This window comes from Nicotiana tabacum, chromosome 23, assembly GCF_000715075.1.
Source record: "Nicotiana tabacum cultivar K326 chromosome 23, ASM71507v2, whole genome shotgun sequence".
Taxonomy (NCBI): domain Eukaryota; kingdom Viridiplantae; phylum Streptophyta; class Magnoliopsida; order Solanales; family Solanaceae; genus Nicotiana; species Nicotiana tabacum.
In genome coordinates this window covers 15,738,540-15,766,206 of record NC_134102.1, presented here as the reverse complement: position 1 = coordinate 15,766,206, position 27,667 = coordinate 15,738,540, and positions in this window count along the sequence as shown.

The window sequence follows — 27,667 nt, the reverse complement described above, 5'->3', positions numbered from 1 at the left end:
TTAGAATTTTATAATTTCACTTGATTTTTTAGGCAAATTTTCATATTGATTTGTAGGGTTTGTTTTAATTGTTGTTGTGAAGATTGTAGTTGATATTTGAGTTCCATTTGACATGTTTCGGCTTAGTTTGATCGAACAAGTAAAATATTCGCAAATTCAAGGTTATAATTTTAAGTTTAAGGTTAGTTCTCTAAACTTGAAATTGAATTGAGTCAATATTTTAATTTTGATTTTATGATTTTGCATTCATTATTATTTTTTTCTTGTTATTTTGATTTGACGCATACTACAAGTGTAGATGATGAGTGCACTTATTGTTTTGGTTACACCAAATGTGGATAAGTAATTTCTCTTGTTTACTTTTTGATTAGATGATCATTTTAATTCTTTATTAGAAGGTATTCACATATGTTAATTCAATGGCTCAATCTTTGTTGTCAAACTTAATTACTTCTTGACATGTTTGAAAATATTCTTGATTACCTCAATTATATAAGAACAAAGTGACCATCTTTCTTAAAATCCATTAGTACTTGTAAATGTAAAGAGCTAGCTTCTAAAGCAATAAAAATAATAGATTGGTAGCTTAAGTCAATAGGAAGATTTTAGTGGCCAAAACTTCTCTATAATTAGACTTGAAATTCAAATGCATCTTGTACTAAAGCTACAGACGCCACACTTTAGACTTTTTGTTTTAATTTTTTTTAAAACATTAGCGATGTGTATATGGACTTTATGAATATATAACAAGCTATTCAAATTTAATTAGTATTCAAAGACTTATATTTTAGAATAAGGATTAATGTGAGAGTTCGAGTGTTAGATAATTTTAATTTAGACGAATATAACGTATTAATTAAAGTGTGTTGGCACAATGATAGGTATATTTAAAAAAAGAGCCTTTGAAAGAATATAACTTATTAATTAGTTTAAATAAACTAAATTATTTTAAATATCTCAATTCTTGTTTTCTCTTTGTGTTAGAGAATTTTAATATAGAAGAATATAATATATTAATTAAAGTATGTTGGCAAATAATAAGTAAATTTACAAAATAAACCTTCGAATTGGCATAACCGATTAATTACTTTAAATAAACTAAATAATTTTAAATATCTTATAAATTTCAAGTTGTTTTGTTTGCGTAGATGCCATTTGCGCATCGTAGGTGGATGTATAATAGGAATCATCATATTCGTGCGGGGTTAATGGATGAATTTAAAGAAGGGGTTGCTGGATTTATTGCTAAGGCAAGGACACTTGATGATTTTCGTATTGAACGGACGATTAGGTACCATTGTGTGAAATATAAATGTGTTAAGTTATTGGGGGAAGATGTTTTTAACGGTAAATTAACGGTAATATTTAACATGGTCTTATTAACGGTAAATTATAATAAGTTATATGTATTTAAATAATTCTAAATTATTTACCCCTTATAGGTTCATAATTCAGTTAATGGCATAAATGATCAATTTTTGCAAGATATAGCTTGGGGACCTGATGTGATTATCCAAAAGGTCATCTTATATTTTAGAACTCGAATATGCGCTCTTAAGCCTTAAAAATCTCATTTTTACCTTCCTCAATTTGCGTGCGCAGTCCGCACAGGTTTCCGAAAAGTTTTTATGTTGAAAATTAATGAAAATAAGAATTTATGCCTTAAATGTTAATTTTATTTGACTTCGGTCAATATTTTTGGTAAATAGGCCCGGATCCATATTTTGACGGTCCCGATGGGTCCGTATCGAATTATGGAACCTGAGCACATACCCGGAATTAAATACAAAGGTCCCTAGCTTGAGTTATGAATTTTTGATGAAAATTAAAAGTTTGGAAATTATTTGTTTTTAAGAATTGATTGATGTTTTGCATTGTTAGTACCGGGTCCGTATTTTGATTTCGAAGCCCAGTACAGGTTCGTTATGATATTTAAGACTTGTCTGTGAAATTTGGTGAGAAACGGAATTGATTTGACGTGATTCGGACGTCCAGTTGAGAAGATAGGAATTTTAAAAGTGTTCTTGAGAATTTTATTTAATTTGGTGCTAACTTCGTAGTTCTAGGTGTTATTTTGGCGATTTGATCGCGCGAGCAAGTTCGTATGATATTTTTAGATTTATGTGCAAGTTTGGTTTGGAGCCCCGAGGGCTCGGGTGAGTTTCGGATAGGCCACAGGATATTTTGGACTTTGCAAATATGGTATTTTGTTTCAGCAGGTGTTCTGGCAGGTCCTTCTTCGCGTTCGCGAAGGTACTCTCGCGAACGCGAAGAGTAACTAGGCAGCTGAAGTTTTCTTCTTTGAAAACGCGAAAGCTTAGTCGCGAACGCGGAGCGATGGGGGCGTTACCCTTCGCGAATGCGACCAGCTCCTTATGAACGCGTAGTGTTAGACATACCTGGGGGAGGGTTGGTCGTTCCTTCATCGCGAACGCGAGCAATGTCTCGCGAACGCGAGCAATGTCTCGCGAACGCGAAGGCCATGGGGGGAGTAGCCATTGTGAACGCGAGCAGGGTCTCGCGAACGTGAAGGCTTGGCAGCCAGTACCCTTCGCTAACGCGATAGTGGCCTCACGAATGCGATGCACACTGTCGCCCAGTGCATAAAACAGAATCAAACACGGGTTTAAGCAATTTCTTCAACATTTTTCAAGAACCAAATGGGTAGAGGCGATTTTCAAGAGTCATTTTCTACCCCAAAGTGTTGGTAACTGATTCTAACCCATTTTCTTTCAATTACCCATTACATTTCTTGAATTATCAACCTAAAATCTAGAGTTTTCATGGTTGAATTAGGGGTTAGGGTAGAAACTAGGAATTTCATAAATTTGAGGATTTAGACCTCAATTTGAGGTCGGATTCCAAAACCAATTATATATTCGGGCTCGGGGGTGAATGGGTAAATGGATTTTGGTCTGAACCTCGGGTTTTGACCAAGTGGGTCTGGGGGCGATTTTTTGACTTTTTGGAGGAAAAATTGGGAAATTTAATTTATGAATATAATTGATTTCTTTAGCAATATTTGATATTATTGAGTCATTTTTTGAATAGATACGAGTGGTTTGGAGGTGAATTCCAAAAGAAAAGTTGTGATTGAGAATTAAGTGGCCTTCGGAGCAAGGTAAGTGTTATGTCTAACCTTGACTTGAGGGAATTAGGAACCTTAGATTATTTGCTAAGTGAAATTCATGTGAGCGGCATATATGTGAGGTGACGAGTACTTATGCGCCACTAATTTACCTGTTTTTCCATGTTTCTTCCGTTTTCTTATTTTGTCTCTTCTTATGCCTAATTGCTACATGTTTATACTAGTGTTGTTAAATTGATCGTCATTATCATGTTTATTGATTTTCTATTGGTAATCGAGTATTTAATTAAAAGTTGAGATTTAATTTGTGGAACCAAATGTTGAAGTAAGGTTTGTACTTGTTATTCTATCTCCCTGTTGTTACTTATGCATTGAATTATGGTAAGGGAGAGTGTTAATGCACAAAGGGTGATGTCGTGCCATGATATGAGAGCTAATGCACGAAGGGTGATGTCGTGCCATATTGTGAGTGTAAAAGCACGAAGGGTGATGACGTGCCATATAGTGAGTGTAAAAGAACAAAGGGTGATGTCGTGCCATATTGTGAGTGTAAAAGCACGAAGGGTGATATCGTGCCATGATACGAGAGTTAATGCACGAAGGGTGATGCCGTGTCGTTTCTATTGATTTTATGGTGAGATTGAGAGTAAAAGCACGAAGGGTAATGCCGTGTATTTTTTCTTACTATATTCACTATTCTTGTTGATTCATGGTATGTTGACTGCTCCTGTGATCATTCTGTTGTAGTTCTTTATCTTGTATTACCCTCAATATGTTCCCTTCCCGATATTTCCTGTTTAATTGTTCATTTCTATTATTTGTATATACACTGTTAAATTGTACAAGTTGATTTGTAGGTGCCTTGCCTTAGCCTCATCACTACTTCGTCGAGGTTAGGCTCGACACTTGCCAGTACATGGGGTCGGTTGTACTGATACTGCACTCTGCACTTTCTGTGCAGATTTTGATACCGGCTCGGGTTGATCGAGATTTTGTTATTGGTCCGTTGTCCGGAGACTCAAGGTAGATCTGTCGGCGTTCACAGACCTTGAAGTCCCCGCCTATCTTTTCTGTTCTACTATTTCTTTCATTTAGACAGTTGTATTTCTTTCTGACTATTACTTGTAGTAAATTCTAGAATGCTCGTGAATTGTGACTCCAGATCCGGGTGGTAGTAATTAATACAGTTTTATAATATTCCGCACTTATTATATTTCATCTTAGTTAATTATTGTTATTTACTGAATGGAAATAAGGAATTGGTTTAATGATTCTCTAATATTGGCTTGCCTAGCAAGTGAAATGTTAGGCGCCATCACGGTCCCGTTGGTGGGAATTTCAGGTCGTGACAAGTTGGTATCAGAGCACTAGGTTGCTTAGGTCTCTTGATTCAAGAGCAAGATTAGTAGAGTCTGGATGATCGTTACAGAGACGTCTGTGCTTATCTTCCAGAGGCTATGAAGTTTAGGAACAAGTTTCACTTATATTCTTCTCTGTCGTGCAATTTTTCTTTCTCAATGCTGATTGAACTCGTCTACTCTTATTCTCTCGCAGATGGCGAGAACACATACCGCTTCCTCAGCTGAGCAGCAGCTAGAGCCTCCAGTGGCATCTCCTATGCGGGGCAGAGGTCGAGGCCGAGGCCGTGCCAAAGGCCGAGGCAGGGGCAGGGCTCAGCCTAGAGCCCGAGCAGCAGCCCCAACAGTGGATCCTCATATAGATCTTGATGAGGAAATTCCATCTCAGACTATTCCTGCCGGACCAACTCAGGTTCCAGAGGGGTTCATTGCTACCCCAGTACTTCAGGATGATTTGGTCCATTTGGTGGGCCTTATGGAGAGTGTGGCCCAGACTGGCACATTTCCCATGGCACCAGCAGTCTCTCAGGATGGAGGAGGAGCCTAGACTCCCACCATTCCAGCACCGGAGCAGATAGCTCCCTAATATCAGGCTCCAATAGCTCAGCCAGTCGGATTAGTTCAACCGGTTATTGCGGCACAGGTTGGAGATGGGCCAGCTATGTCTTCTGAGACTTTATGGTGATTGAACAGGTTTACCAAGCTCTTTCCTATTCACTTCAGTAGTACTCCTTCAGAGGACCCCCGGTAATATCTTGACAGTTGTCACGATGTCCTACGAAACATGGGTATAGTGGAGAATAATGGGGTCAATTTTGCTGCATTTCAGATGACTGGTTCCGCCAAGAAGTGGTGGATAGATTACTTGTTGACCAGACCAACTGGGTCGCCTGCTCTTACTTGGGACCAGTTCTCTCAGCTCTTCATAGAGAAGTTTCTGCCTATCACATTGAGAGAGGAGCATCGCCATCAGTTTGAGCATCTCAAGAAGGGCGGTATGACTGTTACTCGGTACGAGATCCGTTTTGTGGATTTGGCATGTCATGTTATTCTTCTGCTTCCCAACGAGGGAGAGAGAGGGTGAGGAGGTATATTGATGGACTTGCTCAGCCTATCAGATTGCAGATAGCTAAGGAGAGTGGGAGTGAGATATCTTTTCGGGTGGCTGCTAATGTCGCCAGACGAGTCGAAATGGTTCTTACTCAGGGAGGTCAGGGGTCTGATAATAGACCTCATCATTTCGGTGAGTTCAGCGGTGCCTCATCTAGAGACAGAAGTACTTTTGGTAGAGGCCATCCTCCCATGACGTTTCATTCAGCGATCCAGGCATCCCATGGTGCCTTAGGTGGCCGTGGCCCTCAGATGCATTATTCCGACCAGCTAGCCTACGATGCACCACCAGCTCCTATTAATGCACCTCCACTCTAGAGTTATCAGGGTGGTTATTCAGGTTGATAGGGTCAGCAGTCACAGCAGCTGAGGTTATGTTATACTTGTGGTGATCCGAGGCATATTGCTAGATTTTTCGCTCAGGCAACGTACAGATCATAGCATCAGAGTTCTCATGCCATGGTTCCGGCACTAGTTGCTGCACCACCTGCTCAGCCAGCCAGAGGCAGGGTTCAGGAAGCCAGAGGTAGAGGCCAAACTGTTAGAGGTAGAGGTCAGGTCGTTAGAGGTGGAGACCAGCCAGTTAGAGGCCATCCCAGGGACGTAGTTCAGGGTGGTGGGGCCCAACCCCGGTGTTATGCTTTCCCAGCCAGGCCTGAGGCTGAGTCATATGACGTTGTTATCACACGTACCTTTTCAGTTTGCAGTAGAGATGCTTCAGTTCTATTTGATCCGGGATCTACTTACTCTTATGTGTCATCCTATTTTGCTTCCTATTTAGTTGTGCCCCGTGATTCTTTGAGTGCTCATGTGTATTTGTCCACACTAGTGGGAGATGCTATTGTTGTAGATCGTGTTTATTGTTCATGTGTGGTCACCATTGGGAGTCTTGAGAATCGTGTAGATCTTCTAATCATGCTATATTAGATTGTAACGCCAAGATGATGACCTTAGCCTTGTAGGGGTTGCCTCGATTAGAGTGGAGAGGGAATCTTGGCCATTCTGCCAGCAGGGTTATCTCTTATTTGAAGGCTCAACATATGGTCGAGAAGGGGTGTCTAGCTTATTTGGCTTATGTCTATGTTTCTAGTACGGAGGTTTCTTTCGTGGATTCGGTACCGATTGTTCGTGAGTTTTCAGAGGTGTTTCCTGCAGACCTGTCGGGGATGCCACCCGACAGGGATATTGATTTATGCATTGATTTGACTCTGGGCACTAAGCTTATTTCCATTTTGCCATATCGTATGGCCCTGCCAGAGTTGAAAGAATTGAAGGAGCAGTTGCAAGATTTGCTTGATAATGGATTCATTAGACATAGTGTCTCGCCCTGGGGTGCACCTGTGTTGTTTGTGAAGAAGAAAGATGGATCGATGAGGATGTGTATAGATTATTCGCAGTTGAACAAAGTCACTATCAAGAACAAGTATTCATTGCCGATGATTGATGATTTATTTGATCAGCTTTAGGGTGCCCAGGTGTTTTCGAAAATTGATTTGAGATCCGGCTACCATCAGTTGAGGATTAGGGCATCCGATGTCCCTAAGATAGCTTTTCGGACTCGGTACGGGCATTTCGAGTTTCTAGTGATGTTATTTGGGCTGACAAATTCCCCAGCAACATTCATGGATTTGATTAACTGGGTGTTCAAACCCTACTTGGATTCTTTTGTGGTTGTGTATATTGATGATATCTTGATCTACTCCCACAGTCGAGAGGAGCATGAGCAGCACCTTCGGATTGTTCTTCAGACTCTGAAAGACAACCAGTTATATGCTAAGTTCTCAAAATGCAAGTTTTGGTTGGGTTCAGTTGCTTTCTTGGGTCACATTGTATCAGCAGAGGGTATTAAGGTAGATCTTAAGAAGATTGAGGCAGTTCAGAACTGGCCTAGACCCACATCAGTTATAGAGATCGGTAGCTTCCTAGGTTTGGCGGGCTATTATTGTCGATTAGTGGAGGGGTTTTCATCCATAGCAGCCCCGTTGATCAGATTGACCCAGAGGGGTGCCCCGTTCAGGTGGTCAGACGAGTGTGAAGCGAGCTTTCAGAAGCTCAAGACAGCTTTGACTATGGCACTGATATTGGTGTTACTAATAGGTTCAAGATCTTATACAGTATATTGTGACGCATCTTATATTGGTTTGGGTGCGGTATTGATGCAGGGTGGCAAGATTATTGCATATGCTTCGCAGCAGCTGAAGGTTCACGAGAAGAATTACCTTGTTCATGATCTAGAGCTGGCAGCCATTGTTCACGCGCTGAAGATTTGGAGGCACTATCTTTACGGCGTGCCATGTGAAGTATTCACTGATCATCGGAGCTTGCAGTATTTGTTCAAGCAGAAGGAACTTAATTTGAGGCAGAGGAGGTGGCTGGAGCTATTGAAAGACTATGATATCACCATATTGTATCATCCCGGGAAGGCCAATGTGGTGGCCGATGCCTTGAGTAGAAAGTCAGCCAGTATGGGCAGCCTTGCTTATATTCTAGTTAGTGAGAGACCGCTTGCATTGAATGTTCAGGCCTTGGCCAACCAGTTCGTGAGGTTAGATGTTTCTGAGCCCAGACATATTCTAGCTTGTACAGTTGCTCGGTTTTCTTTGTTTGAGCGCATCAGAGATCGACAGGATGACGATCCTTATTTACTTGTCCTTAGAGACACAGTGCGGCACGGTGGTTCCAAGCAGGTTACTTATGGAGATGACGAAGTTTTGAGGATGCAGGTTCGTATTTGTGTGCCTAATGTGGATGGACTTCATGAGTTGATTCTTGAGGAGTCCCATAGTTCCTGGTATTCTATTCATCCGGGCACTGCCAAGATGTATCAAGACTTGAGGCAGCATTATTGGTGGAGGCGAATGAAGAAAGACATAGTTACCTATGTAGCTCAGTGCCTAAATTGCCAGCAGGTAAAGTGTGAGCATCAGAGACCTGGTGGTTTACTTCAGAGGTTAGAGATTCCTGAGTGTAAGTGGGAACGTATCACTATGGATTTTGTTGTTGGACTCCCATGGACTCAGAGGAAGTTCGATGCAGTTTGGGTCATTGGGGACAGGCTGACTAAGTCAGTGCATTTCATTCCTGTGGCAGTTACCTATTCCTCGGAGCAGTTCGCAGAGATTTACATCCGGGAGATCGTCCGTCTTCACAGTGTGCCCGTGTCTATTATATATGACCGAGGTACACAGTTCACCTCGCATTTCTGGAGGGAAGTACAATGTGATTTGGGTACGCGGGTTGAGTTGAGCACAACATTCCATCCTCAGACGGACGGGCAGTCCGAGCGCACTATCCAGATCTTGGAGGATATGCTCCGCGCATGTGTTATAGACTTCAGAGGATCGTGGGATCAGTTCTTGTCCCTTGCAGAGTTTGCCTACAACAACAGCTACCAGTCGAGTATTTAGATGGCTCCCTATGAAGCATTATATGGTAGGCGGTGTCGGTCTCCAGTTGGGTGGTTCGAGCCGGGAGAGGCTCGGTTGTTAGGCACAGACTTAGTACAGGATGCCTTGGATAAGGTCAAGATTATTAAAGATCGACTTCGTACAGCTCAGTCCAAGCAGAAGAGTTATGCCGACCGTAGTGTTCATGATGTTGCATTCATGCTCGAAGAGAGAGTGTTACTTCGGGTATCACCCATGAAGGGTGTAAAGAGGTTCGAAAAGAAGGGCAAGTTGAGCCCTAGGTATATCGGACCTTTTGAGATTCTAGAGAGAGTGGGAGAGGTGGCTTACAGGCTTGCGTTGCCACCTAGTTTAGCAGTTGTTCATCCGTCCCATGTGTTAGATTTTAGCTCTGTCCAATTGGACAAGGATTTGACTTACGAGGAGGAGCCGATGGCAATTCTAGCAAAGCAAGTTCGCCAGTTGAAATCAAAGAGTTACCCTTCAGTTCGAGTGCAGTGGAGAGGTCAGCCTATTGAGGCAGCTACTTGGGAGTTCGAGTCCGATATGCGGAGTAGATATCCCCACCTTTTCACCAGCCCATGTACTTTTCTACGTCCGTTCGAGGACGAACGGTTCTTTTAGAGGTGGAAAATGTGATAACCCAAAAGGTCATCTTATATTTTAGAACTCGAATCTGCACTCTTAAGCCTTTAAAATCTCATTTTACCCTCCTTGATTTGCGTGCACAGTCCGGGCAGGTTTCCGGAAAGCTTTTATGTTGAAAGTTGATGAAAATAAGAATTTATGCCTTAAAATGTTGATTTTATTTGACTTCGGTTAATATTTTTGGTAAACGGGCCCGGATCTATATTTTGACGGTTCTAGTGGGTCCGTATCAAATTATGGGACCTGGGCGTATGCCCGGAATTGAATTCGGAGGTCCCTAGCTTGAGTTATGAATTTTTGATAAAAATTAAAAGTCTAAAAATTATTTGTTTTTTAGAATTGATTGATGTTTAGAGTACCGGATCCGTATTTTGATTTCGGAGCCCGGTACATGTTTGTTATGATATTTAAGACTTGTCTGTGAAATTTGGTGAGAAACGGAGTTGATTTTACGTGATTCGGACGTCTAGTTGAGAAGATAGGAATTTTAAAAGTGTTCTTGAGAATTTTATTTGATTTCATGCTAAATTCATAGTTCCAGGTGTTATTTTGGAGATTTGATCGCGCGAGCAAGTTCGTATGATGTTTTTAGACTTGTGTGCATGTTTGGTTTGGAGCCCCGAGGGCTCGGGTGAGTTTCGAGTAGGCCACGAGATGTTTTGGACTTTGAAAATCTGGTATTTTGTTGTAGCAGGTGTTCTGGCATGTCCTTCTTCGCATTCGCGAAAGTACACTCGCGAACGCGAAGAGTAAACTGGTTAGCTGCAGTTTTTTCAACGCGAACACGAAGGCTTAGTCGCGTACGCGAAGCGATGAGGGTGTTACCCTTCGCGAACACGACTAGCTCCTCCCAAGCGCGTAGTGTTAGGAACACCTGGGGAAGGGTTGGTCATTCCTTCATCGCGAACGCGAGCAATGTCTCACAAACGTGAAGGCCAGGGGGAGTAACCATCGCGAATGCGAGCAGGGTCTCGCGAACACGAAGGCTTGGCAGCCAGTACCCTTTGCGAACGCGACAGTGGCCTCGCAAACGCGATGCACACTGTCGCCCAGTGCATAAAACGGAATCAAACACGAGTTTAAGCCATTTCTTCAACATTTTTCAAGAACTAAACGGGTAGAGGCGATTTTCAAGAGTCATTTTCTTCCCCTAGGTGTTGGTAACTGATTCTAAGGATTATCACTCAGAAAACAATAATTTTGCCAAGTTCTATCTTACTCAAGATAAGACTTCATCATCCAACGCTCCAGGTATTACTGTTATAACTAGTATTAAACCTCAGAGCTATCATATCCCTATCAAAATTATTATTAGCAATTTAGTTATTAACAAAATTGCTTTACTTGACGGTGGTGCAGATCGTAATTGTATCATGAAAGGTATTGTGTTCTCTTCTAAAAGAGTGTTACTCTTTTTTGAACCTAAGAACTTGAGATCTATAGATCCATCATTAAATTGAATAACTTGTTCAATCTGGGATCTTTCAAGATTTGAAGTGGCAGGTTGAGTTATGGCATCAAAATGTCATTCATCACTTGAGAGTATATCATTCCAATTAAGAAGTCTAGGTACAAATACTGTACTATGCTCAGTAATTGCTTCCATAAGCATGGTGACTCCTTTGATACTTTCAACTCAAGCTTTAGGTGCAAGAGTAGTGTCCATAAGTCTGTAGTAGACTCGATGAATGATGGCTATCTCTCGAGTATTAGCTTTGCTATTCATGTTTTTGGGTTTGACATTTAAAGTCAAAGTATCCATGACGTTAGGGTCATTGATATCTACCGAGAAATTGGGATAGCAATTAAAGTATACCGGGAGAGCAGTGGCATTCGCTGCCAGATTGACTTGAATCAGAATTATAGGCGATGTTTATGTCTTCTTCATCACTATATTCATTTGATGAGTAATTGGGAGAGGAATCTGAATTAGCTTCTTCTAGGATGGGGAAGAGTTCTTTTTTAGTATCATCGCTAATTTCTAGAAGATTGATCTTCTTCTTTTTCTTGTCTGATTTGCATTCATTGGCCCTGTGTCCGGTTTTTCCACAGTTCCAACAAACATCTTTGGGTTTGACTGAAGATTTGGAAGGTCTACGGTATTTGGATTTCTTTCTCGGTGAATTTTTGAAAATTTTGCGAGATTTGCTACGGTGAATCTTTCTAGAAGATTTAGGGTTTTTGCCTCCTTTTGAAGAGTGTTTAGAGGGGGCAACAATGTTTGTGTAACTGAAGTCTTGACAGAAACTTCCTAGTTCTCTTCTAGAAGAGTGTTGCTCTTTTTTGAGCTAATTTTTGAGTTTGATATCAGTGCAGAGTTCAAGACCCACAACATTGATGATGCTAACAAGGTCTCCATAGGTCATTTGATGATAAGGAATTTTACCCTCACAATGATCTTGGATTTTTGACATAACCTTGCTTGCAAATAAGGGGGAAGTCCGTTGATAAAACGTTCTTTCCAGAAGTCTAGATGACAGTCAGGTCTAATCATGATCTTACTGATGAATTGGTTTTTATACCAGATAAAGTCATCTAGGGTTGGACAAGATAAGTTGTTCAACATTTGTAGGCTTCTATCTTGGAAGAGCTTGGGTTCTCTAATGAAGTGTTTTGCTATATGGTAGAGAAGTGTAGCACAAGTGTCTTCTCTAGTTATCTGAGAGGTAGTTTCCATGACCGTACCTTCAGTTTTTACCATTGTTTCAATAGCTTTAGAGGAGTATATGGCTTGTCTAACATCTTCAGTGAAATAATTATCCCACCAATGTTTTAATATGCCAGTAAATCCAACTACAATCATAGAGGCGGCTTCCTTATCAGAGGAGCCTCTTATCTTGTAAGCAGTGATGCAAACACCCATTTCGTGGAGTTTATGAAATATTTGATGTTCTGCAAGAGCATCTATTTTCCATTCAATAATGCTTCTTCCTTCATGAGACGTAGAGGCAAGGTAATGGTTTTCCTCATACTGAATATCAGGAAATGAAGGACACTTATGATAATTCTTGTGATTATGATAGCGGTCATTGGAAAGTTTGTGAAGAAGGGTTCCCTTTTCTTGGATAGTGGATATTTTCTTATTATCGGAGATATTGAAATTGGCTAGTTGTTCATTGATTTTATCAAGGATGTTACCAGATATTTCAAAGGTATCTTTGAGTTTAGGGTAGTTTTTTCTAGAAAACTCAGTAATTTTGAAGCCGGGGTTGGGTTCAATATTCTGACTAGTGCTAGGTTGTGAAAGAGTTGGATTTTCACTAAATAAAGATTTTTCTTTGGAATCTTCTATCTGCCTAGAGACAACATGAAGAAGTTGATTGGTATAGTTATTTTGTTCAATAATACGATCAACATCTGAATAGACAACCACGCTATTATGCTTCTCACTTTTGGTTTTGAAAGGAGAGACAGAGATAACTGTATTGGATACTGGGATTTTTATCCCTTCTAATGGAGGAGTGACAGATTCAACAACTTTGTTGTTAGCTGTATACCACTTGTTGATAAGGACTTGCAAAGAATCCTTTTGGTGTTCGATTTTTCCAGATATTTCAAACCATCTAAAGAAGTCGATTTCACATCTAATTCTTTCCATGTCTGACATCCAACAATCTCTGAATGTTTCTCTTTGTTTAAGAGAATAAGTGTCCACATACCATTTTTTTTTTGATTGTCAGGATGAGTCCAGAGACTATTGAGGATCTCCGGATCTGGGATAAAAGAGTTACCTGACTTAATCATCTTAAGGAATTCAGGTACTTCCTGAGGAGGGTTCATATCACTAGGAGTTGGACTAGCGGGATGATTTTGGTAATAGACTTTCGGGATTGCATAGGAGAAATCTACTCCTGTAACTTTCCTTTTGTCATTACTTGCAACTGAAGTTGAAGTTGTATTTTCAGTTGCGCTTTCCTCTGGGGGTTTTGGAGAAGAAGGTGCGGAAGGAATTGTAGACCTTCTTCTAAAGGAACTGGTTCTGCTTGATAGATTGGAACCTGAACCTAAGAACTTGACATCTATAGATTCATCAGGAAATTGAATAACTTGTTCAATCTGGGATCTTTCAAGATTTGAAGTGGAAGGTTGAGTTATGGCATCAAAGTGCCATTCATCACTTGGGAGTATATCATTCTAATTAAGAAGTCTAGGTACAAATACTATACTATGCTCAGTATTTGATTCCATAAGCATGGTGACTCCTTTGACACTTTCAACTCGAGCTTTAGGTGCAAGAGTGGTGTCCATAAGTCTGTAGTAGACTCGATGAATGATGACTATCTCTCGAGTGTTAGCTTTGCTATTCATGTTCTTGGTTTTGACATTTAAAGTCAAAGTATCCATGACGTTAGGGTCGTTGATATCTACCGAGAAATTGGGATAGCAATTAAAGTATACCGGGCCATTAGCGAGGTTACTTTGAAGGACTCCTAAGAGAGAGTCGTCGAAATTCAAAAGACGAGCGTCTCTTAGAAGGACGCAGATGAGTACGTCTAAACCTTTTCTAAAAAGAGGTCTGACAGTAATTTGAACAAGACCTATATGCAAGTAATTGAATTGATGCTTATATCTATTCAAGTCTTGTTCAGAAAGTAATTTAATAATTTCTAACAAATTATTAATAGCAATAGTGGACTCACAGGTCTTAATGTTATGTTTCTTAATGAAGCTGAAACTTCCTAATTCATAAATCTTTTTAAAAGGCTCATTGGGAAAATTCTAATTTTGTAAATCAGTTTCAAGTTTAGCAATCTTAGTTGCTTGAGAACATAAATTAACATTATTCAAAACATGCTGGTTTGAATTCATATTTGAGAAAATACAGTCTAGGGGACTTATTTGGCTAAAATAACTATTCAATATATGTAATAGTAAAACTGTAAATATGCAGATAGCTAACGGATAATGTACCTTAACATCATAGATTTAATGGCTTCTTAGTAGAGTCTTCTTGGGTTTACATCTGTTTTCTCTAAAGTCATCTTAGCGATGGGATCACCTAACAAGGTCTAAACACCTACCTCGGCAACAACGACCTATCATTTTAAGGCTAGCCAACGTCTGAATCGGATATTAATCGGTTACCTCATACTTATAGAGAAAATATTAACCTCATACATAACTTAGAAGCATTTTAAGAACATGAGTTTAAAGAACAGTATGATAGATATAAGCATAAATAAAGTTTTAAAACACAATACTTGAAAGTAATTTTGCCATGCCCTAGACAGTATATGTACTTAGCTGCTCATGCTAAATATGTATACTGCCAACATGGCTCTGATACCAGTAAAGACGAAATGAAGTGCAGTATGAAAACAATAAAAGATAGTATAAGAAAAGCCCTTAAAAACTTACAAGATTTTTATTGAATGAACATTAAAAACATAGGAGCGGAAAATTTAGAGAATACTAGGGAGAGAGGTCTTTGATATTTGGGGAAAATATCTGATGCCTCTTACAATGGGAAGGGGGGGTCTTAAATAGACTAAGAAAAAGATGTCTTTAATCTTAGGCGTACAAGTGTATCATTTAGCTTTGTCCGATAAAGTTAAGTGGTCGATAAGCTAAAGTGGGGTGGTTACTTTTGAAAAAGTAAAGTAAAAGTAAAGGATAAGATTCCTTTATTATTTTGACCTGATGACTCCTTTATTCACAATTAGTGTCCATGTAGGCCAGAGCTAATCCTTTTGGATTACACATATCTCCATTGCTGCTTTCTTCGGATGAAGCAGCATCTTCGATTAATTGCATAATCTGATGATCATCATAATTGTCTATGTTTTGTAGTGCTTGCTTGAGTTTTTATTTGAGCTCTACTTTGGAAGATGAAGCTTTGGTAAAGCTCCGTTGATTAATTTTTGCTATCTTAGGATTTTATTGTTTGGGTGTCTAGCCTTTGATCTTGATCTCGTTAGACAAATATTTGATTCGTTCAAATTCTGCCTTAGAAAAATTCTAGGTAATGATAAATGATATTCTTTTCTGAATAAAGTATTTGCACATTTTAATGTGCTCTGAAGAGATGATATCGCTTCTTTGGTCTGAAATTCATCAAACCTGCTAAGGAATTTGTGAGGTAATATTTCTTTGTTACCTCCAAAAATGTTCCACCATTCATAGAACCACCTTGGTATTATTGCCTTAGTGACTTCTAGACAATATTTAACGAACCAGGTGTGTCTCGGCCTGAGATACATAAAGTTGAACCAGGCAGCTTTATAATCATGCCAGTTGTAAGTTTGGGGTCTGTGCGCCATTGATAATGCTATGGGAGTATGTAAATGATCTGTAGACAATTCAAACGGTGATAGATTCTTTTTTATAGTAACTCTAGAGTAGTTGATATACTTTGAATTTTTCTCGTAAAAAGTGTGTTCCACTTCTATAGAATCAGTATCTATTAGAATGGCTTCATAGAACCTTCTTGTTTTGTAAGAATTTTCAGTATCCACATAAGTAAAATCAGTAAAACATGGTTTAATAAGGTCTTCTATCCTGAGACCTTCATATTCTTTATCCAGTGCTAATAGGGGTAGTACCTGAAAGGTAACAAATTCAAATTTTTCTTATTTTGGTATGTCATTATGTGACTTCTTGGTTGCGAGATTAACTACTTCGGCAAAAGTCTCTAGGACTTTCATGGCGTAACTTTCTTTTGTTTGTATTGAAGAACTTGACGAGGTTCCTCTTTCAAACAGTTTTGCTGATTTGAGATTAGGTAGTCTTGCTGACGGGGTTGGTACTGGTGCTGGTAATGAGGGGTAGTAAGCTAGCATTGTATACCTATTCAGGAAAGGAAGTAGGGGCATTTGAGGGGTTGTTGGTTTAGTAGGAGTAAAGGGAGGGAGAACAAATGGTCTGGCCATCTGTGGTTTTTGTGTCTCCTTTTCTTTGGTAGGAGTATTAGGCTTGAAGGGCCTCATTTTTTCCCTGTAAAAATTCTCTTGTTAGAAAATCAGGTAAAGAGTTATTTTCTCCTTTAATAAAATCTATTTTAAAATCAAAGCTAGATAGTAGAGCTTGCCATCTAGGAAATATTTGTTTTGAAATAAGGTTTTTGACATCTTTTTGAAGAATCTATTTGGTAGATTTGCAATCTACTCTTACTAAAAATTCTTTGTTAATAAAATCGTCTTGAAACTTAGTAATACATAGTACTATAGACAAGACTTCTTTCTTGACAGTAGAATAGTTTTTCTGGGCGGAATTCCAAATTCCTTAAGTAAAACGAACAAGATGTTCAAGAGATTCTATGGTTATTCTTTGCTTAAGAATTTCTCCGTAACCTATGTCTGAAGTATCTGTTTCAACAATTATAAAAGCTTCTGGGTTAGGGATTCCTAAGCATGGGAGGTTTCTCACTAAACCTTTTTTGGATGACTGCTTGTGTTTGTTCAGTGCTCCAAGAAACAGGATTCTTCCTAAGTCTTTTATAAAGAGGTTCACAGACCTGTCTGATGTTTGGAATAAAATCTGCAACATAGTTGTGGCTTCCTAAGAATCTCTGAAGTTGTGTTTTATCAGTGATCTCATTTGGAAATTTAGAAGAGAACTCTATGGCTCTACAAATTGGTTTGTAAGATCCTTGGTATAGGTCATGATCTTCTTAGCACTGACTACTAGACTATTTCTCTTAACGACTTTAAAGAACGTGTTGAGATGTTTGAAATGAGAATCTATATTCTCAGAGAAGATAAGGACATCATCTATATAAATAATAGACATGTAACTATAATCATTAAAAATAGAATACATGATATTCTGAAATTTAGAGAGGGCATTCTTGAGCCCAAATGGCATAACGTTCCATTCATACTGACCGAAGGGAACATTAAAAAAAGTTTTGTATCTGTCTTTCTCGGCTACTTAAATTTCCTAGAAACCAGATTTCATATCGAACTTGCTATAAACATTAGCTTTGTAAGTCCTTTTTAATAGATCTCTTTTGTTAGGAATGGGATATCTAATCCATTTAAGGACATCATTTAAAGGTTTATAGTTTATAACTAACTGAGGTGATTCTCTTTCCTTCTCTGCACTATTATTAACATAAAAGGCAGAACAACTCCAAGGGGATTTAGAGGGGTGAATGATGTTATTCTTAAGGAGATTTGAAATCTCAGTTTTACAGGTTTCCATCATTTCTTGATTCATTTGAATAGGTCTTGCTTTGGTTGAGATGACATGTTCATTGAATACTTCAATGTATGGAAGTTCAATCAAATGATTTTTTCTTTCCCAAAAGGCGTTAGGAAAATCTGAGTATATTTCTTTTTTAAAAGGGTTTTGAAGATTAGTTATTCTAGTAACCATCTCTGAGGTTTTAAAATCTGCTCGATTTTCTTAACTTTTATTTCATCCTTTAAAAAGTTGATATGTTGAGAAAGTTTATTAATTCGAAAAATTATGTTTTTTCTTATGAAATTACTTTCATCTAGTGAAAGGGTTTTTACGAAAGAAAAGTATAAATATTTACCTAAAATGTGAGTGGAAATACCGTCTAAACCAGTAATGAAAGGTTTTATTTGAGTAATAAAAGGGATTCCTAAAATGATATCTTCATTTATATCTTCAGTAATAATAAAATCATTTGTTAAACAAATACCATTATTACATATATGAGCTTTAGAAAGCTTGTAATTAATACGAAGTTGTTCTCCTGTAGCGGAGTATAATTTGGAAGTACTTTTTTTCTAAATACTGAGTAGGAATAATACCTTTTATGATACAATTACGATTTGCACCACTGTCAAGTAAAGCAATTTTGTTAATAACTAATTTTTTGCTAATAACAATTTTGATATGGATATGGTAGCTCTAAGGTTTAATACTAGTTATAACAGTAATAACGGGAGCGTTGGATGATGAATTCTTATCTTGAGTAAGATAGAAGTTGGCAGAATTATTGTTTTCTGAGTGATAATCCTTTTCAGGAAGTTTTGGAGGTTCTTCCTGCTCTTGCTCGGACTTGTGTTCGTTTAAGGATTTGTTCTGTAAGAACATCAAGTTCGACTTTTCCAAGTCTAGACTTTATGTCTCTGATTTCTCCTTTGAGTTCTGAGACTTCTTGTCTTAGATCAGAGATCGATGGCTCAGAAGGTTTATCAAAACGAGACATGATTTGCTTCATGCTGAATGGTTCAATGACTGACCTAGACTTAGGTCTATCATCTTGATGATTAAGGATGAGATTTTTGAGTTCTATCAGATAGCGCTTTCTAGATTCTTCGTCATTGATGTGTTGGATCACATCATAAAGCGCTTCTTTGGAGCTGTATGATAGGACCTTAATTGAGGCAGGTGTGTTTCCACACGTACAGTATGCTTTAGAGCAGTGGCATCCACTGCCAGATTGACTTGAATCAGAATTATAGGCGATGTTTATGTCTTCTTCATCGCTATATTCATTTGATGAGTAATTGGGAGAGGAATCTGAATTAGCTTTTTCTAGGATGGGGAAGAGTTCTTTTTTAGTATCATCGCTAATTTCTAGAAGATTGATCTTCTTCTTTTTCTTGTCTGACTTGCATTCATTGGCCCTGTGTCCGGTTTTTCCACAGTTCCAACAAACATCTTTGGGTTTGACTGAAGATTTGGAAGGTCTACGGTATTTGGATTTCTTTCTCGGTGAATTTTTGAAAATTCTGCGAGATTTTCTACGGTGAATCTTTCTAGAAGGTTTAGGGTTTTTTCCTCCTTTTGAAGAGTGTTTAGAGGAGGCAACAATGTTTGTATAACCGAAATCTTGACAGAAACTTCCTAGTTCTCTTCTAGAAGAGTGTTGCTCTTTTTTAAGCTGATTTTTGAGTTTGATATCAGTGCAGAGTTCAAGACCCACCACATTGATGATGCTAACAAGGTCTCCATAGGTCATTTGATGATAAGGAATTTTAACCTCACAACGATCTTGGACTTTTGACCTAACCTAGCTTGCGAATAAGGGGGAAGTCTGCTAATAAAACGTTCTTTCCAGAAGTCTAGATGACAGTCAGGTCTAATCATGACCTTACTGATGAATTGGTTTTTATACCAGATAAAGTCATCTAGGGTTGGAAAAGATAAGTTGTTCAAGATTTGTAGGATTCTATCTTGGAAGAGCTTGGGTTCTCCAATGAAGTGTTTTGCTATATGGTAGAGAAGTGTAGCACAATCGTCTTCTCTAGTTATCTGAGAGGTAGTTTCCATGGCCGTACCTTCAGTTTTTACCACTGTTTCAATGAATGTAGAGGAGTATATGGCTAGTCTAACATCTTCAGTGAAATAATTATCCCGCCAATATTTTAACATGCCAGTAAATCTAGGTACAATCATAGAGGTGGCTTCCTTATCAGAGGAGCCTCTTATCTTGTAAGCAGTGATGCAAACACCCATTTCGTGGAATTTATGAAATATTTGATGTTCTGCAAGAGCATCTATATTCCATTCTATAATGCTTCTTCCTTCACGAGAAGTAGAGGCAAGGAAATGATTTTCCTCATACTGAATATTAGGAAATGAAGGATGCTTATGATAATTCTTGTGATTATGATAGCGGTCATTGGAAAGTTTGTGAAGAAGGGTTCCCTTTTCTTGGATAGTGGATATTTTCTTATTATCGGAGATATTGAAATTGGCTAGTTGTTCATTGATTTTATCAAGGATGTTACCAGATATTTCAAAGGTATCTTTGAGTTTAGTGTAGTTTTTTCTAGAAAACTCAGTAATTTTGAAGCCGGGGTTGGGTTCAATATTCTGACTAGTGCTAGGTTGTGAAAGAGTTGGATTTTCACTAAATAAAGATTTTTCTTTGGAATCTTCTATCTGCCTAGAGACAACATGAAGAAGTTGATTGGTATAGTTATTTTGTTCAATAATACGATCAACATCTGAATAGACAACCACGCTATTATGCTTCTCACTTTTGGTTTTGAAAGGAGAGACAGAGATAACTGTATTGGATACTGGGATTTTTATCCCTTCTAATGGAGGAGTGACAGATTCAACAACTTTGTTGTTAGCTGTATACCACTTGTTGATAAGGACTTGCAAAGAATCCTTTTGGTGTTCGATTTTTCCAGATATTTCAAACCATCTAAAGAAGTCGATTTCACATCTAATTCTTTCCATGTCTGACATCCAACAATCTCTGAATGTTTCTCTTTGTTTAAGAGAATAAGTGTCCACATACCATTTTTTTTTTTGATTGTCAGGATGAGTCCAGAGACTATTGAGGATCTCCGGATCTGGGATAAAAGAGTTACCTGACTTAATCATCTTAAGGAATTCAGGTACTTCCTGAGGAGGGTTCATATCACTAGGAGTTGGACTAGCGGGATGATTTTGGTAATAGACTTTCAGGATTGCATAGGAGAAATCTACTCCTGTAACTTTCCTTTTGTCATTACTCTCAATTGAAGTTGAAGTTGCATTTTCAGTTGCGCTTTCCTCTGGGGGTTTTGGAGAAGAAGGTGCGGAAGGAATTGTAGACCTTCTTCTAAAGGAACTGGTTCTGCTTGATAGATTGGAACCTGAACCTAAGAACTTGAGATCTATAGATTCATCAGGAAATTGAATAACTTGTTCAATTTGGGATCTTTCAAGATTTGAAGTAGAAGGTTGAGTTATGGCATCAAAGTGTCATTCATCACTTGAGAGTATATCATTCTAATTAAGAAGTCTAGGTACAAATACTATACTATGCTCAGTATTTAATTCCATAAGCATGGTGACTCCTTTGACACTTTCAACTCGAGCTTTAGGTGCAAGAGTGGTGTCCATAAGTCTGTAGTAGACTCGATGAATGATGACTATCTCTCGAGTGTTAGCTTTGCTATTCATGTTCTTGGTTTTGACATTTAAAGTCAAAGTATCCATGACGTTAGGGTCGTTGATATCTACCGAGAAATTGGAATAGCAATTAAAGTATACCGGGCCATTAGCGAGGTTACTTTGAAGGACTCCTAAGAGAGAGTCGTCGAAATTCAAAAGACGAGCGTCTCTTAGAAGGACGCAGATGAGTACGTCTAAATCTTTTCTAAAAAGAGGTCTGACAGTAATTTGAATAAGACCTATATGCAAGTAATTGAATTGATGCTTATATCTATTCAAGTCTTGTTCAGAAAGTAATTTAATAATTTCTAACAAATTATTAATAGCAATAGTGGACTCACAGGTCTTAATGTTATGTTTCTTAATGAAGCTGAAACTCCCTAATTCATAAATCCTTTTAAAAGGCTCATTGGGAAATTTCCAATTTTGTAAATCAGTTTCAAGTTTAGCAATCTTAGTTGCTTGAGAACATAAATTAACATTATTCAAAACATGCTGGTTTGAATTCATATTTGAGAAAATACAGTCTAGGGGACTTATTTGGCTAAAATAACTATTCAATATATGCGTCACGACCCAAAATCCCACCACAGGCGTCGTGATGGCACCTAGTCTCTAAGACTAGGTAAGCCGATTTCCATTACATTTTTGAAGCTATTTTTTTTTGGAATTAAATAAGTAACCAAAACTAACAGCAGAAATAATTACAATATACAACTTCCCAAGACTGATAGTACTTAGTCACGAACTGTAACTGAATACATAGAATGATCACGAGAACTGAATATACAATATTGTTTGATTACAAGTTAACAGTACAATGAAATGAAAGGACTCCAAGGATCTGCGACGACCAAGCAGCTCTACCTTGAATCCTTAAGACCCTGCTTTAACTCTGCTCAAGTCTGTTATCTTCAATACCTGGGTCTGCACAAAAATGTGCAGAAGTGTAGAGTGAGCACACTACAGCGGTGCCCAGTAAGTATCAAGACTAACCTCAATGGAGTAGAGACGAGGTACAGTCAAGACACTCACTAGTCTAATACCCTGTGCAATATAGCAGTATACAATAGTACTGGAAAATAACTAACAATGATAACAACAACTCAACCGGTGATATCACAACAAGGCAACATAAAACAACCAATGATATGCACAGTAAGACAATAAGATCACCATTTAATATCACTCAATAATTAATAAATACAATTACACTCAGTTAAATCAAGTTCTTCAATTAAATATCTTTCACATATAATTCTACCAATTAACTCTCTTTCAAATATAATTTTCCTCAAATAATTATCTTTCAAATACAATTCTTTCATATAATACTTTCTAAATAAAAATCCTTCCAAATAAATATTTTGAATATAATTCTTCAATTTAAAAAGTCACCATGTGACACCTCATTTCATAATCATAAAAAAAATACGGATCTCAGCCCATTTTCATATTTTTCATAAATACGGGTCTCAGCCCATTTTTCATATCTCCACGGCACTTCATGCCCATAATTAAATCATTATATTTCCCCGGCACATCGTGCCCTCATTTCATATCTCACCTGCACGGACAACTCACGTGCCAAATATCATTATCATTTAATCACAGCACCTCGTGCCCACATTTCATATCACAACCACAATTCAATGCCAATATTCTCAATGTATATAAGATCCACATGATCAATTTATTTCCACTAAAGTGAGTTTAAAAGTTTTTAAATCAATTAAGAAATCAACAAAGAATTGAATTTATTTTTATAAATCATTTGGGTGAAGAAAATAACTTTGCACTTATATCAAAGCATCAGATAAACTACTGATTTGGTTGTAAAACTATTTAATTTAAAAACACAATAATAATTTCTTTTATTTAAATCAACTCAATCATCGAAAATAAGTAAGAAAACCAGAAATATACTTCTTCAGAGTCTCGTGCTAAAAAGCCAAAGTCTACACAATACAACTAGGAGCACAAAACACATAATAATAAAGTCAACTAGTACACCACGGAAGAAGACAAGAATTTACATATTAAATAAAATCAAATCACCCAAGGCAAGAACATGAATAAAGAAATATCAACATGGCACTCCCGAGGTACCGCCTCGTAGTCCCAAATCATAAATAAATTCACAATATCTCATTTACTTATATCACTGCGGGAGCCTTCACATTAAATTTTTAAAGAAATCATTTTCCCGAAATAGCATCCCGCGTTTTAGCCACCCTTATCACACCGCATGACTTCTAGTAGTTCCCCTACTAGTCACGCATTTCAAGCCACCCTTATCTCACCGCATGACTTCTAGTAGTTTCCCTACTAGCCACGCGTTTCAAGCCACACTTATCTCACCGCATGCGTTTCATCACCCTGACCTTATATAACCGCAATGACTTCTAGTAGTTCCCCTACTAGCCACGCATTTCAAGCCACCCTTATCTCACCGCATGCGTATCAATATCACAATATTTCACAAATCGCACCTCAAGTGCCCAAATATCACAGCATAATATAACTTGCACCTCAAGTGCCCAAATATTATAGGATTTCACAAATTGCACATCAAGTGCTCAAATCTTACAACATATCACAGATTGCACATCAGGTGCTCAAATCTTACAACATATCACAATTGCACATCAGGTGCTCAAATCTTACAACATATTATAAATTGCACATCGAGTGCTCAAATCTTACAACATATCACAGATTGCACATCAGGTACTCAAATATTACAACATATCACAAATTGCACATCGAGTGCCCAAATATTACAACTTGCCACAGAAATCAACAGTACATTATTTTCTACAATAAGGAGCCCACGGCTCGACCATAATGTGCACAAAAATTTTAAAACAAATATCCGGAAGCGAACAACTCGACAAAATAATATTTCACATAAAAATCAAGGTGGCAATCATACCAAATCATCATGTAAAAATAATTTCAACAAACAAGGATCTAGGCATGACAAATAGAGGATTTAATAATTGCCAATAATTTCTAATTTGATACATAAGGGCATATAATAATTTTAATCAATGAAATTTGCACATATAAACCAAGTGCGTACTCGTCACCTCGCGTACCATGGATTTCAATTACACAAATTGCACATAATACTTAATGCCTGAGGGGTAATTCCCCCATTCGAGGTTAAGCAAGACACTTACCTCGACGAAACTAAGTCAATATTTTAAATGATCTTCGTGAGTGAAGCCACATTCGGACGGCTCAAATCTGAAATTCACCCCTTAATAATACTACGATGGTCCACCACACTAAACAAATTTCAATCTACAACAATACAAAACAATTGCACCAATATTAGTAAACAGGTTTCCAGATTTTTGGTCATTTAGGCATTTTATCAAATACCTAGTAGGCATGAATCTCTACATATCTTAACCATAGAATTAGTTCATCCAACTACTACCATTTACCAACAATTTATCCCCCCATCATTCTTAAACAATTCATAACTTCCAACATCACATATATGACCATCCATCCACACCCAACCAACAAATTTCATCAAATAATCACCTTTCAATCTCTACAATGGTTATGTATTTAAATTGGGAACATATGGCTTCCAATCGCCATACCATAAGTTCTAATACTTAATTGATACTCATATTCCCATAATATATCCATACATGTAAGTCTAAGGGTGTAGGATTACCTTTTTAGAAGAAATCTTGCAAAATCCTCATTTGAGTTCTTGAAGAAATTTCTTGAAGATCTAAGTATTTTATGTGTATATTTCATCAATACTAGTGTAGAAATAATGGAATTTCACATCAAGATAATGGGGATTGCTTACCTTGAAGAAGAGAGGAGTTGGTGGTCTTGAGAGAGTGGAGAAGAGCTCCAAATTTCGTCCAAATGAAGTGGGGAAAATGAACCCCGAAATTGTATCTATAGGCCCAGATTTTTGGGTTTCGGATGCTGCCCCGGATGCTATGGCAGCACTTCACTGCCAGCCCCTTTTTCGGATGCGGCTCCGGATGCTTCGCATCCGCAGTCTCCTCTGCCAGCCTTTGGTAATTTGGTCATAACTTCTTGTAGAAATGTCCAAATGACGAACGGTTTGAAGCGTTAGAAACTAGACTCGAAGATCTTTTATTTGATAGGTTGTGCATCACATAACACCTTATATATATGTAGATAATCTCGTTTTAAGTTAGGTCTTATGCCAAAACATAACAAATCGATCCGGAATGACCTCAAATTTTGCACACAAGTCGTAAATGACATAACGAAGCTATTCAAATTTTCGGAATTGAAGTCCAAGACCGATACATCAAGGTCAACTCTCAGTCGACATTTTTCTTAAAATCTTCCATTTTCCAACTTTCGCCAAAATGCGTCGAATTCTCCTACGGACTTCCAAATCCAAATTCGGACATACGCCTAAGTCTGAAATCTCCATACGAAGCTATTGACACTATAAAAATCCCGTTACGGAGTCGTTCTGCTCAAAAGTCAAACTCCGGTCAACTCTTTTCAACTTAAGGCTTCTAACATGGAATTTATTCTTTCGAACTAACCCCGAAACACTTGAAAATCAAAACCGACGATTCATACACGTCATAATACATCATATGAAGCTATTCAAGACTTCAAATAGTTGGAAGGAGCGTAAATGTTCAAAATAATAAGTCGGGTCATTACAATATGTAATAGTAAAACTGTAAATATGCAGATTGCTAACAGATATTGTACCTTAACATCATAGATCTAATGGCTTCTTAGTAGAGTCTTCTTAGGTTTACATCTATTTTTTCTAAAGTCATCTTAGCGACGGGATCACCTAACAAGGTCTAAACACCTACCTCGGCAACAACGACCTATCATTTTAAGGCTAGCCAACGTCTGAACCGGATATTAATCGGTTACCTCATACTTATAGAGAAAATATTAACCTCATACATAACTTAGAAGCATTTTAAGAACATGAGTTTAAAGAACAGTATGATAGATATAAGCATAGATAAAGTTTTAAAATACAATACTTGAAAGTAATTTTGCCATGCCCTAGATAGTATATGTACTTAGCTGCTCATGCTAAATACGTATACTGCCAACGTAGCTTGAGTTATGAATTTTTGATGAAAAAAGAAAGTCTAAAAATTATATATTTTTTTGAATTGATTGATATTTGGTATTATTAGTACCAGGTCCGTATTTTAATTTCGGAGCCCGGCACAGGTTCGATATGATATTTAAGACTTGTCTGTGAAATTTAGTGTGAAACGGAGATGATTTGACGTGATTCGGACGTCCAGTTGAGAAGATAGGAATTTTAAAAGTGTTCTTGAGAATTTAATTTGATTTCGTGCTAAATTCGTAGTTCTAGGTGTTATTTTGGCTATTTAATCGTGCGAGCAAGTTCGTATGGTATTTTTAGACTTGTGTGCTTGTTTGGTTTGGAGTCCCGAGGGCTCGGGTGAGTTTCAAGTAGGCCACGAGATGTTTTGGATTTTGAAAATCTGGTATTTTGCTGCAGCAGGTGTCCTGGCATGTCCTTCTTCGTGTTCGCGAAGGTACTCTCGCGAACGCGAAGAGTAAACTGGGCAGCTGAAGTTTTCTTCTTCGCAAACACGAAGGCTTAGTCGCGTACACGAAGCGATGATAACGTTACCCTTCGCAAACGCGACCAGATCCTCGCAAACGCGTAGTGTTAGGCAAACCTGGGGAGGGTTGGTCGTTCCTTCATCGCGAACGCGCGCAATGTCTCGCGAACGCGAAGGCCATGGGGGGAGTAACCATCGTGAACGCGAGCAGGGTCTCGCAAACGCCAAGGCTTGGCAGCCAGTACCCTTCGCGAACGCGAAGGCTTGGCAGCTAGTACCCTTCGCGAACGCGATAGTGGCCTCGCGAACGCAATGCACACTGTCGCCCAGTGCATAAAACGGAATCAAACACGAGTTTAAGCCATTTCTTTAACATTTTTCAAGAACCAAACGGGTAGATGCGATTTTCAAGAGTCGTTTTCTTCCCCTAGGTGTTGGTAACTGATTTAAACCATTTTCTTTCAATTACCCATTACATTTATTGAATTATCAACCAAAAATCTAGATTTTTCATGGTAGAATTAGGGGTTAGGGTAGAAACTAGGAATTTCAGAAATTTGGAGATTTAGACCTCAATTTGAGGTCGGATTCTAAAACCAATTATATATTCGAGCTCGGACGTGAATGGGTAAATGGATTTTGGTACGAACCTCG